The sequence below is a fragment of the Cebus imitator genome, unplaced genomic scaffold, assembly GCF_001604975.1.
Source record: "Cebus imitator isolate Cc_AM_T3 unplaced genomic scaffold, Cebus_imitator-1.0 Scaffold140, whole genome shotgun sequence".
Lineage (NCBI taxonomy): Eukaryota > Metazoa > Chordata > Mammalia > Primates > Cebidae > Cebus > Cebus imitator.
Genome location: NW_016107455.1, coordinates 3678879 through 3691805, shown reverse-complemented (window position 1 = coordinate 3691805; position 12927 = coordinate 3678879). Strand labels below are relative to the sequence as shown.

The 12927-nt window shown below is 47.4% G+C and overlaps 1 protein-coding gene and 1 long non-coding RNA gene across 3 annotated transcripts in view; one reads left to right on the top strand and one right to left on the bottom strand.

The window, feature by feature from the left end:
- MYO1D (myosin ID) overlaps positions 1-12927 on the top strand; it is a 362631-nt gene that overhangs the window by 328084 nt on the left and 21620 nt on the right. The window lies entirely within an intron of this gene.
- LOC119473212 lies at positions 6890-8467 on the bottom strand. Its single transcript, XR_005202418.1, has 2 exons — positions 8177-8467; positions 6890-7210 (listed from the first exon to the last, which is right to left on the bottom strand). It is a non-coding gene; the product is annotated as an uncharacterized LOC119473212 (long non-coding RNA).

The window sequence follows — 12927 nt, the reverse complement described above, 5'->3', positions numbered from 1 at the left end:
GGGTTTCACCGTGTTAGCCAAGATGGTCTCAATCTCCTGACCTCATGATCCATCTGAACTCGGCCTCCTAAAATGTTGGGATAACAGCCGTGAGCCACTGTGTCCGGCCAATTTGTTTTTATTTTTAATATAGACAGGGTCTTGCTATGTTGCCCAGGCTGGTCTCAAACTCCTGGGCTCAAGCAATCCTCCCATCTCAGCCTCCCAAAGTGCTAGGATTACAGGTGTGAGCCACCAAACCTGGCTGCTTTTATGTAGCTTTGACAAGTATAGGAAATGTCTTGCCTCTGCCCCTCTGTCAGGATCTCTCTAGAATTTAAAGTTAGTAAGGACAGAAAGCAGCTCCTTGGCTTACAGTCCCCAGTGTCTGGGAGTGCCCCAGCAGGCTAGTCACTCCTTGGACAGCCACATGGACTCCTCCCTACCATGGCTAGCCGCCGTCAACAGTCCCGTTGCCAGCATACAGGGTGGGTTTGGCACACCAGGCACAGCGTCAGATGCTGTCATTGTTCTTCTGAAGCCCCCTCTCTGGATGGTGACCTTGTTCATGTGGCTACTTTTAAAGCAGAAAGTTGAATCCCAGGCCAAATCCTGCCTTGCAGTTCCAAGCGGCCTGTGCTACCATGCTTCATACTTGGCGTGTACTAGTACTGGAGGGCCAGGGAAAGACCCCCACTGTGGTCTTATGAAAAGTGATTGTAGAGAAACCAGCAATAGCGCTGTATGGAACGGCTGATAATTGCTGCTCTTGGCATTAGTTCCTATCAGCTTAGGCAGAAGGATGGGGCTAGGGAGGAGGAACGTTAATGGAGATTTTATGTAACTGTAAACATCCTCTCTACTGTAAGAAGTATCCTCTTGAAAAGAAATGAAAAAAAGTTCCAGATGGTCCATGGAAGATGTTTCATGGTTGGACATCTATACTGCCTCCTTGTCAAGAATAACTATGCCTTGGCTGGGCCTGGTAGCTCATGCCTCTAGTCCCAGCACTTTGGGAGGCTGAGGCGGGAGGATTGCTGGAGCTCCAGAGGTCGAGGCTGCACTGAACCATGATTGGGCAGCTGCACCCCAGCCTGGGCAACAGAGCAGACCCTGTCTCAAAAAATAATAACTATACCTTGAAAATAGGGGTTCACGCTTACCAGCCCACAAAAAAGAAGGCTTCATGAAGAGGAAGGACCAAGATCTAGATAAAGAGTCTCTAGCTCCTTTCAGTTATCCAGCTAAGATGTTCACTTCGTATTTAGGTATTAATCTTAGGCACAGACACCATCTAGGAGTCTGTGGTGCCACATTTTCATACACATATGCACAATTGAAGATTCTTTTCAAACTCAACTTACAAAGGACTTTATTTGATTAGATATTTGTTACATTAAAATAGAAGACTTACAGGCTATTTGAAGAGCAAAGAATTTGATGTATTCTAAGTAATATATTGGAGGGAAAAGAAGAGAAGGAATTCTTGTTGAGTCCGGAACAATATAGACCTGATATTTACGCAGGACCTATTATGTGCTGAGCCAGAAGTGAGGATACAACAGTGAACAAAACCCAGACCTGCCCAGGTTTACACCCTGGTGGAGGAACCAGATAAGTAGACAGGAGATTACAGTGCAATGTGTTAGGTACAGTAATAGGGCATATACCTCAAAGGGGCAGTTAACCCTTTCTTGGAAGATCAGGAAAGGCTCCTCAAAGTGATGCCAATATTGAGAAAAACATGACAAATAGAAGTTGATCTGGAAAAGAGACCGAGAGTCTCCCAGGCAGAGAACAGCATGTGCAAAAGCCTGAAGGCAAAACCATCATGGCAAACAGGTATATGAGAGTGAACCAAGAGATGAATAGCGGAGTGCCCTAGAGAGAAGGGCAGGTAGGTGGGTGTTGGGAGGAGGTAGGCAAGAGAGCGGAAGGAAGCACGCTGTCTGGTTCAGTTTCTCCTCGGGCTGCGTGACCCAGCCTCTCCTCCATGTTAGCTGTTGTCACTGAAGGTGGCTCCAGGGAGCCCAGCAAGCTGCCCAGTCTTCTCACTTTCTTCTGTGGCATCTGAGACTCCAGGATGGGCTCCAATTAGAAACTGCAGGGAGGGCCGCTGCAGTGTCTCTTGGCTCCAGAACTGATATTTCTGGGGCAGAGAAAGGTCCTGAAAGGTGAAACAAATGTTCCTTTCTAGCAGGGTTCTGACCGCTTCTCGGCCTTTTGGCTAAGATCAAGTCTAGCAGGGTTCTGGAACTGTCCCCAGCCTGGAACGGGTTATCAGATGCACAGCTCTGATGTCACACCTTATTCCCCAGGAAAAAAAAGTTCTTGATTACCTGAAAAAACCCAAGGAGTTTTAGGCATCACTTGAAAAGAAATGTCAAGACATACTGACTAGAAATCAAACCACAGCAGCTGCTTCCCACAGCTGCATGCCATGTGGCGACCTTGTTTGAACAGTTAGTGAGGCTTAAAATAGCCAGGAATGTAAAACTCTTCAGGATCAGGTCTCTCAGTGAGATAGCCACAGAAATCCACGGTGGGAAGGGGAGAGGGGAGGGTTGTCTTGAGACTGTTGGACCAATGGTCAGAGGACTATCAACTTGACAGCCAAAGAATCATACCAGAAGCCTCCAGTTCCCCACTTCTCTGAATGATTGAAGCTAATGGTGCCCATTTGACAGATGGCCCCTTAATTCTTGCAGATGGAGAATTCCCAATCTCAGTTATAATCCAAATACAGTTGACTTCCTAAGGAAAACAAAAGTAATGAAAAGTAGGCTAGGTGCAGTGGCTCGTGCCTATAATCCTAGCACTTTGGGAGGCCAATGCAGGAGGACTGCTTGAGCCCAGGAGTTTGAGACCAGCCTGGGCAACACAGCGAGACCTTATCTCTACCAAAAATTTAAAAAATTAGTCAGTCATGGGGCACCCACCTGTGGTCCCAATTGCTTTGGAGGCTGACACAGGAGGATCGCTTGAGCCCAGAAGTTCAAGGCTGTAGTGAGCTATGATGATGCCACTGCACTCCAGTGTGGGCAACAGAGCGTGATCCTGTCTCAAAGGAAATAGAAAGTAATGAAATGTAGAAGTGAGTAACTTCTTTTTTTCCATCCTACGCCTCAGCCTGTTAGCATGCAGAGTTTGATGCTCTACTAAGAAGCAGTCTTCTTTAGTTGTGAAACTAAGACTGGGACTTTCTCACCAATAGAGGGAAGAGTCAGTTGATATCAGAAGGAAGCATGCTTCACCAAAGACAAAAGCAAAAGGATGCTTTTTTTATTGTGGGAAATTCAAAACGATGCATGTACTCATTTAGCCCCAGAGAACATAGATATGCTTTCCCATACGTAGAAAAGCACCGACAACTTTTTTATTGCATTTTTCTTGTAAGAAAAACTAATTTGCCCTGGTAGCAGTAGCTCTGTGGCAATCATAATAACAGCAGCACGTGCTGACTGTGAACTGTACCGTGCCCCAGGCGCTATGCTGAGAGAGCTCTTTGCTGTGGATCATTACTTTTTGATCTTCACAAAATCTGTATGAAAATAATACTACCATCATCCCCATTTCATGGTTGAGGAAACTGAGGCTTGGAGAGGTCAAGAAGTTTGCACCGGGGCTCACTGCTTGTTGGGGGAAGATGGAATTTGCCCCGGCCGCTCTCACTCCAGGACTAGCACTCTTTTTTTTTTTTTTTTTTTTTCTGAAACAGGGTCTTGTTCTGTGTCCCAGGCTGGAGTGCTGTGGTACAATCAACTATTCATTGTAGCCTCAACTTCCCAGGCTCAGGGACTCAGCCTTCTAAGTAGCTGGGACTACAGGTGCGCACCACCATGCCTGGCTAATTTTTTTGTAGAGATGGGCTTTCGCCATGTGGCCCAGGGTAGGACTGGCACTCTTGATTGGAAAGCCCCTCAGACACTGTTTTGTCTTGAGACTGAATGGAGTGATTTTTGTAGTCTTCTAAGTCTCCTGTGGAGAGCTTTTCTGTTTCTCATTTGCATCATGCTCTTTCGCTGTTGGTGACATTTCACACTTCTGTCCTTTCCTTTTCTCTCATGGAGTTGATGAATGAACACTGAATCGGAAATGTGAAGCCCAAGGTGAGAGTTTCACTTCCGCCCCTAACTACGTAAGTGATCTCAGTTCACCACCTCTTTGGGCCTGGTTTCTTGTCTATAAAAGGGAGTTGTTGGGTGATAACCAAAGCCCACCCCTGTGCTAAATATCTTTCTTTCTTCTCTTTCTATTTTCCCACCTGCCTTCCCATCTCTTTTCCCTTCCTTCTCTTCCTGGCCACTGGCAAGCCCTGGGTCCCACCTGATCCTTTCCTTCCATGTAGTAGGCAGGGAGAGGCAGTGGTGTTAGTTGCACTGCTGTCTAATAATTGTGGGGGACACTAAGACTGAAGAGCCTGACGGCCACATGATGCTCCTGATGGAGCCCACAGACAGAGCGGACCCTCCTCAGTGGGTAATGAACAAAAGCTGGCTGTGCAGTCCTCTACCCCACTCTTGCTTTTCCATGTTCTTCCTGTCATTAGGGTCCTCACACTGCCCCTTAGCTCACCCTCCCACTTTGTGCCAGGCCATCCCAGCCTCCTGCACTCCCTCCTCACCTTAGCATCGCCTCTCTGTGCTCTACGTCCCATCCCCTGGGAACTCTGCTGTCTATTTAGGAAGCAGTCCATCTTCCTAATATGTCCCCACACATCCCTTCCAGGTACTATAATGCTTTAACTCATTGTAAGTCAACATCTGAAACAAGGCCTTCAAGAAACTAGGGTAGATTGGGACAGAATTCTTTCATTCTGACCACCAATGAGGGACACCCATTTTTGGTGAAAAGACTTTCATTATAACCCTGAACTCTGTGGTTGCAGCTCAACATTAGGACACAGGTTCAGGCCTCTTGTGGTGAGATGGGAGCAGGGATAGTGAATGACCTCATAATCCATGAAGAGAATTTATTTAATACCTCTCTCATTTTTAGTTAATATTTTGCTTAATTAATTTTAATTATTTGCTCCTAGAGGATATGTAGATTTTATTAGACTTGAATATTTGGAATATTTCAGAGAAACTGAGATTTTTTTTTTTTTTGGAGACGAAGTCTCACTCTGTCACCCAGGCTGGATTGCAGTGGCGCAATCTTGGCTCACTGCAGCCTCCGCCTCCCAGGTTCCAGCAGATCTCCTGCCTCAGCCTCCTCAGTAGCACTGGGATTACAGGCGCACGCCACCATGCCTGGTTAATTTTTGTATTTTTTGTAAAGACCGGGTTTCACCATTGTTGGTCAGGCTGGTCTCAAACTCCTGACCTCATGATCCACCCACCTCAGCCTCCCAAAGTGCTGGGATTACAGGCGTGAGCCACCGCACTGGGCCCTGAGATTTATTTAATCTAGGTTAGCTGGCTAGGGTTGTATGGACCAAGAAGTACTCACCACCTGTATCTCAGCAAATTAATGTTTTCCCAAGACATTTAAAATTATTGATCATGAATTTCACTGTCATCTATATTTAAATATTCCTTAACACTATGGCCACTAAACATAGGAGCAATTTATATGAGGACTTGAAAATTCCTCCTTAACCTCCTCACAGTTCTTTTCAGTTTGTTCCTGATTATGCAGGAATTTGCAGGCCCTCATCAAATGAAGTCTGCCTCTACAGAAGACTGCCCTACTCTTCACTACCATAGGCACTTGTTTTAGACGGCAGAAACAATATGCATTTCTTGAGCCTTCCCTTCCCTATTTTAGGTGTGTTTCTAAGGAGTAGGTTGGTTGTCATGGTTCAGGATGGAAGAAGACTGCAGTAGGCAGCGGAGGGAGGCAGGCCATCTGGCCCTGAGGGAGGGGTCTTCAGGAAGTCAGGAGACAGACAGGCTGCCGGCCGGAAGGTTTTAGATGTGTTCTTGCTTACAGCTGAACTCAAGGTCAGATCTTTTCTCAAGGCCCAGTTCTAGACTTCTGAGCTTCCAGACTGAGGTCTGATCTTTGGGGTAGGCCCATGGGTGTGTCTCAAGATTTTGCTGAACAAAGGGGCCTGACTCCCTGCACCATGTTCTCAGCAGCTCAGTCCTACCATTCCCTGATTTATTTCCACCCCCTGCCATTCCAAATACCACCTGCAAGGAAGATGAACTTTGCCAGTCACCTTTGAATATGGTACAGCAATTCATTCTTTTTTTTTTTATCTTCTTTTTACAGTGCATTTTTTTCAAGGTGCTGTTTTTTTGTTTGTTTTTTTTGTTTTGTTTTGTTTTGTTTTTGAGATGGAGTCTCGCTCTGTCATCCAGGCTGGAGTGCAGTGGCACAATCTCGGCTCACTGCAATCTCTGCTTCCCAGGTTCAAGTGATTCCCCTGCCTCAGCCTCCCGTGTAGCTGGGACTGCAGGCACACACACCACCACACCCAGCTAATGTTTTGTATTTAGTAGAGACAGGGTTTCATGAAGTTGGCCGGGATGGTCTCGGTCTCCTGACCTCATGATCCACTCACCTCGGCCTCCCAAAGTGCTTGGATTGCAGGCCTGAGCCACCGCGCCCGGCCCACAACCATTTTTTTTAATTCATCATTGTTCTGTCAGTGGCTGTGCCAAGGTCCTGGGATACCACAGTGGCTTCTAAGATAACCAGAGAACACATATGACTCCTAGGATATACAGAGCATCTGTCTAGATAAACAGGAGAGTGATTAGGAAATGGCACTCCAGTCAGACCCATGCCCTGCATCCTGGGAGCCCCACCTCAGCGCGAGCAGAGCAGTCAGGAGGCAGCTCCCCGCTAGCCCACACCAAGCTGTCAAATGCTGATTATTCATCGGCATGCCTCTCTATTATCTCAGAAAGCAAGGTGCTCCAGACCCAGGAGAGATGTGTCATAAAGGGGAGACTTTGCCTGATGGATAAAAAGATATATGTTCCTGCCCCCGTTTTGCTATTTGCTGAGTTTTCGAAGCCTCTCCAACCACACCCCTTGGCTCTTTGTGTGACTTCATAGCAAGGCATTCGTGCTAGCAGGATGTTTCTGGGCGCAGTCGCTATTGCATTCTGGAGGCTGACTTCGGGAAGTTCTCTCTGTGGACTTTGTGCACAACGGCAGGGTCCATCATCCTCAGCTAGTGTGAGGCAGGTCCCATACTGGGCTGAGCAGTTACAGGGGCGGTGCAGACCGGTTTCCACCCTCAGAGTACAGTCTCATGAGCCTTTCCCTGTTCATGCTGAAATAAGGTTTGAGAGATGATACCCTGAGTTGGGGCTTTGAATACAAAAAAAAAAAAAAAAAAAAAAAAGGTGCACAGATTGATTTTCTTTTTCTGGAGCATGAATCTGAGCAGGAAAAGTGTCACGTGAAGCAAACTGCTGCAGTATGGCTCCCGTGGGCCTGCATCTTCAGGGTTTCCACTAATCCTATTTCACATGGCTGCAGGGGTAGCCCTTTCTTCTCCCTTCTTAACTATTTCTAGCTAAGATATCTCCCTGGTTTTTAAAAAGAAAGAAAAAAAAGGCCTGCTGTTTACCCGCATCTCCATCTCTTAATGTTTTTGTCTTATATCGATCCTATACCCTTAGCTGACCCAAGTCCCTATCGCCATTCCCTTTCAGCAATCCAGTGAGCTCATATGCCAGCAGATGATGTAAGCTCCAAATCATCACCTTCTTGGGAAAGACAGACAAACAAAAACAGCCGGAAGGAGGGCAGGCGGGCTGGGAGGGGCGTCGGCTAGGCAGAGAAGCGCGGCCTGCAGGTCTGCGGGGGGCTGCGGGGGGCTGCAGCAGGTCTGCAGGGGGGCTGCAGGGGGGCTTGCGCTCAGGCTCAGGCGGGCGGCTGCTTCACTTCAGCCGCAGGCGCTGGGGCCCGCGTTGCCTTGGTGACCACGTCGCACTCAGAGCCGCAGCCTCCGCCCCCGCTGCCGCAGCCCACCCAGCAGGCGCAGATTCCCTTTGTCTCCTCTGCCTCCCCTCCTCCCTGCTTCCCTGCGCCTCCTCCTCCCGCCTTTCCTTTGTCGCCCCGGATTCCCCAGCAGCCGCCCTTCCTGCGCTCCGCTCCCGCTGCAGGTGCCAGGGCCTGCGAGGACGCGGCCTCACCGCTACCCCCAGCGGGCCCGCCCGGTGCCTGGCATGAAACCAGTATTTCAAAAAGTGGTGCTGGGCCGAAGCCACGCACAGGAACTTGCTTCCCTCACCTGGGCGGCCTCGCTGGCCTCCAGCCGGCCTGTTACGAGCAAAGCAGAGCCAGGAGATGTAACAGTCCCCCTTAAGATCCCAAGAGATTCCCCACGGCCCTCTTCCTCTTCCTTCCGTTTGAGAGGGAGTGGTGTCACTTGGTGAGAGGGAGGAGGCTGGAGGAAAAGGAGGTGAGACTCCGTGGCCGGTGCCCTCCTGGCCTAGCTTGCGGGGAGGCAGGGCCCACATCCCCCTCCCGGGCCGCAGAGAACCCGTCGGCTGCTGAGTTCTGCGGCTCGATGGCATTGCGAGACCCAGAGCAGAATTTCCAGGGCCTCTGAGAGTTTAAGTCGTGATTCGGAGGGAGGGGGTTCTGTGAGCAGAATGTGCTGCTGTTAGCATTCACAGTCACCTGGTGATGAAGGGTACTGGGGATTTGGCCACAGTGATGAGCCCCACCCAGAACCCTGTTTGTCCTGGAGCAACATAGCAGCTCTAGCGGCATGGGCCTCAAACATAAGATTGGCTCATATTCTAGCAGATACCCGCTTAGTGTGTGCCAGTCTTAGTGTGGATTGATACACGCTAAGTGGTACTGTGGTTGCTCCTGAGGAGGGAAATGGAGGCCAGGCGATGGGGAGGAAGGAAACATGCTTTCCCTCTAAAAGCTTTGGAACCTGTGAATATTATACCATGTGTATTTTTTATTCACTCTTTAAAATCAAATGTTTTTAATACACTTTTTCCAGAAAGTGTTCACTGACTCCCCCAACAGTAAATAAGACTAGATTAGGTTTCCATCACGATTCCATTGCAGTCTGTACTTTTACTGTCAGAGCTCTTCACAGAATTATGAATAAACAATAATGAGTGTATAATTCATGCTTACAAGATTCTTCCACACCAGGCTCTGGGCTCCATGAGGGCAGGAGCAGGACCTGGCTTATGCACCACTGTATCCACGAGGGCTGGCATGCAGGCTTTAGTCAATGTTTGTTGAAGAAAGAATTGAGAAGGGAACAAGAAAGAGGGTGATGGCCAAGTGGCGGGCCAGGTTCTGTCCAGAGGGTGAGCTACAGTGGCAGGGGGGGTGCCCATCTCCACGTTGTCCTCTGAGCTCTGTGACCCTCGGGGGCTTAGTCCCTCCTTCACAGTCACTTCTAGAATGTTGTTCCAAATCATTCTTGTAACGCTCCTTCCTAGTATATGTTTAAGAATTGTCATAATAAGTGTGATTAATCAATTAAATTGTATGTGAGGAAAATCCTATCACGTGCTAGGCCAGTTCCTGGGCAGCTAATTGGAGCATTTATCTGAGGCAAAGCAGGGCCAGCTCTTCTTCCGGTCGTTCTGAGGGAGGGTGATGCTTGGACCATTTACAGCAGTGATCACAGGAAAGTCACCCCGGGAGCCTTAACAGCATGACATTCAGAGGCCCACAGGCAGACAAACTGAAGCAGAGTCTCTGGGGTTGGATCCTGAACACGACTAGGGCCAGTATTTTTCATAAGCTTAATGTGCAATCAAGATTGAGAACCTTTGCTCTCTGGGCTCCCAGAGACAGGCAAGAGGAAGTGGGGACACACACTCACCAAACCCAAAGATTCCATTTCAGCTGTAAAGCTGATGCTGATACACTTGAGGCTAGACGAAGAGGCTCTTTGCTTCAGCCCCTTTCAGATTATGTCAGTACTGCTCATAGAACTTCTCTTTGCCTTTAAATGCCTCTGGATCCCCTCCTAATACAGTCATTTGAAACAAATGCGTAACTGTCTAATCAGGGCACAAACCATTTTTCAGACTTGCCTGGGCAGCAATGACCTAAATATTACTCAGGGTGTCTGACTTCCAGCCCCAGAGGAAGAATGTATTTGGTTTGATTGTTTTCATGCTAATAAAGTTGGGCCAGTAATTCAAGGTCCCCATTGGGATAGCTGAATCCTTCGATGCTATGAATTAGTTCTTTAGACAGAAAGCAGTGGAGTAGAGTTTTTATTGAATTATTCACCTTCCAATGGAATCACTGTGTACCCACGCTAATTTGTTGTGCCATTGTTAATGGATATAAGATAAAAGGAGCAGAAACTGGAGAGGTTGGCGTTAAGTGGCCCAGCCCATTTATACCAGCCAGATATAAGGAGTAAATCTTCTGAAAATGTGTCCATTTAATCCACTTACAAGCCAAAGGGTGTAGGGAGTAGCATCAGATCGTTCTGCTCACTCTCTCCCAGGTAACCCTGCAGGCAGTAAATAAGACCTATATTAGAAGCCACTAAAGCTGTAAACACACACAGCAGGGAGATCTGCCTAAACTGCCCACTGAGACATCCGACGCAATTGGCCTTCTCCTAGAAGTGTGTCTGCACTCAATGTCAAGCCAAATTTGGCAAGAAGCCATCTGGAGACACTTCACATTTAAATCTCCTATGAGACCGGAGCCAGGGAAACGAAGACTTCTCTGGGGCTCTCAAAACCAGTCGGTGATCCTGGAGAAAATGGGGACTCTTCGTGGTAGGCAGGAAAAGGGCAAATGTGGCCTGAGAGAACCCACACTCCTGTTCCCAGCCCGCAAGCTTCAGCCTGGATCTAAACAACCCATTTCTGGAAACTTAAAATAAAAAATAAGAGAGCAGTCAAATGGACTTGAGACCCCCACAGGGTCTTTGATGTGTCTACCAGCAGCAGCATGGTGAGTGGTTTCTGTGATGTGGGATTCCAGAGCAAGAGGCACTGGACCATGGCCACTGGCTCATCTCTCATTATAGGGCCAGAAATAGATGCCCCATCCCAGGAAAAGGGAAATAAGGCTGTGTGGAATGTTTCATCTGTTGGAATATTGTTCTGCTCTGCCTGACAGGATTACTGAGTTCTCAGTTCTGTAGCAGCAGCATTGAGTAAGAGTCTGAAAATTGATGCATTATGTACTCACTTAAAATAGCAAATGCAGAATAGAAAAAGCAGAGCTGCTAGGAAGTGTGCAGAACATATTGATGGAAAGGCCTGCTTTGCCTCTGTTATTACCAGCATGAAAGTGTGTATCAGAGCAGGGGGTAGATTTTCCATCAGAAGCAATTGAGCAGTAGCAGCTCCTTTACCGCAATGAGACAAGGGTACGTTTTTTTAGCTGACATAACTGAGTGTAAATCTTTCTGTTCTCAAACAGGTGGTAGAAAGTGGGCAATTTGTTTCTTTTCATCTCAGTGTTCTGGGCTTGGTTTATGAGATAGCTGCCTCTGTTTTAACTTCTTAGAATTCCCCTCAGAAGAAAAATCCCCCACCACCTGCTGCCTAATCAAATATTCTTCACCGTGGATTATAGTTGCCTGGATGGGAGCAAGGTTCAGTTCCAGTGTGATGGAAAATATACAAAAAGAACGATGTCATCAGCCTTAAGAAGAAAGCATTAACCTTTGTCCTTAAAAATGGGATTTAAGGCTGGGCATAGTGGCTCACATCTGTAATACCAACACTTTGGGAGGCTGAGGCCAGAAGGTCTCTTGAGCCTAGGAGTTTAAGACAAGCTTGGGCAACAAAGTGAGACCCTGTCTCTATTAAAAAATCAAAAAATTAGCCAGGCGTGGTGGTGCATACTTCTGGTCCCAGCTACCTAGGAGGCTAAGGCAGGAAGATGACTTCACCAGGAGGCGAAGACTGCAGTAGGCCATGCCTGGGAAACTGGGTGAGACTCTCAAAAAACCACCGGAGGAGGGGATTTAAAAATACCCAAGAACAAGTTAAAAAGTCCTTCTGGAATTGACAGGCCTTTTTGCCCTGGAAGGTGGCATAGCTGCTTCTTAGGGGAATATCCGTGGTCAGGGGCAGAGGCCTTGAGAGGCTGAGCAAAGGTCCTTTCAGCCCTGGTATCATCCGTGTAGCTAGCATTCCGACACTAACAGCCTCCTCCATTCAAGCGCTTCCTCCATTAACACACATTAATGGGGTACTTATTCGATGCCAGGCACGGCACTAGCCACTGTGCATATATTTCCTCCTTTGACTCTCTCCAAAACCCTTTAGAAAAAAGAACATTATCACTGTTCATTATCCCAGTTAAGGAAACTGAGTTTAAAAGGATTAAGTAATTGCCCAGAGCCAGACAGCTGGATTTGAACCCTAAGCTAATTGATTCCAAACCTTGTAATATTCCCACTATGCCTCCATTGTCTCCTCTTTTGATTAAGCAACATTCCTAGAAATACACGGAACCCAGAAGGCCCCTGTCCCCATCTCTTCCCTGCTGCTGCTGCCAGCTGGAATGTCTGACTCCCGGATGTGTTATAACTAAAGTTCTAAAAGACCAGTTAGTATCTAAGAAAAATCCCTTTTTTCAAGCTCAGCAAGCAGTGTGACATGCTAACAGCCCCTGCATCGTGACTCAAACTAACTATAATTTGCTGATTGTTGTTGGACATTGACTAGTTTCCAAATTTGTATAGGTCACCACAGTTTTAGAGAGCGTGACCTGCTATTTGCAAAGCAAGGATTAGATCCTCCTTCTTTTCCTCTTTGTAATTTGCACTGTTGCTTCTAAGAACAGTGTTTTTTAAAGTTTGGACATTTTCAGATAAAGATTGCTAGAAATAATTGTGTGAAAAGTACTTTTAAAATAAAAGAATAACATTGAATAGAAAATTAGAAATCTTGTGTAGCTGCGGTGGCTCACACCTGTAATCCAGTGCTTTGGGAAGCCAGTGTGGAAGGATGGCTTGAGCCCAGGAGTTCAAGACCAGCCAGGGCAACATAGGAAGACCCCATCTCTACCAAAAAAAAA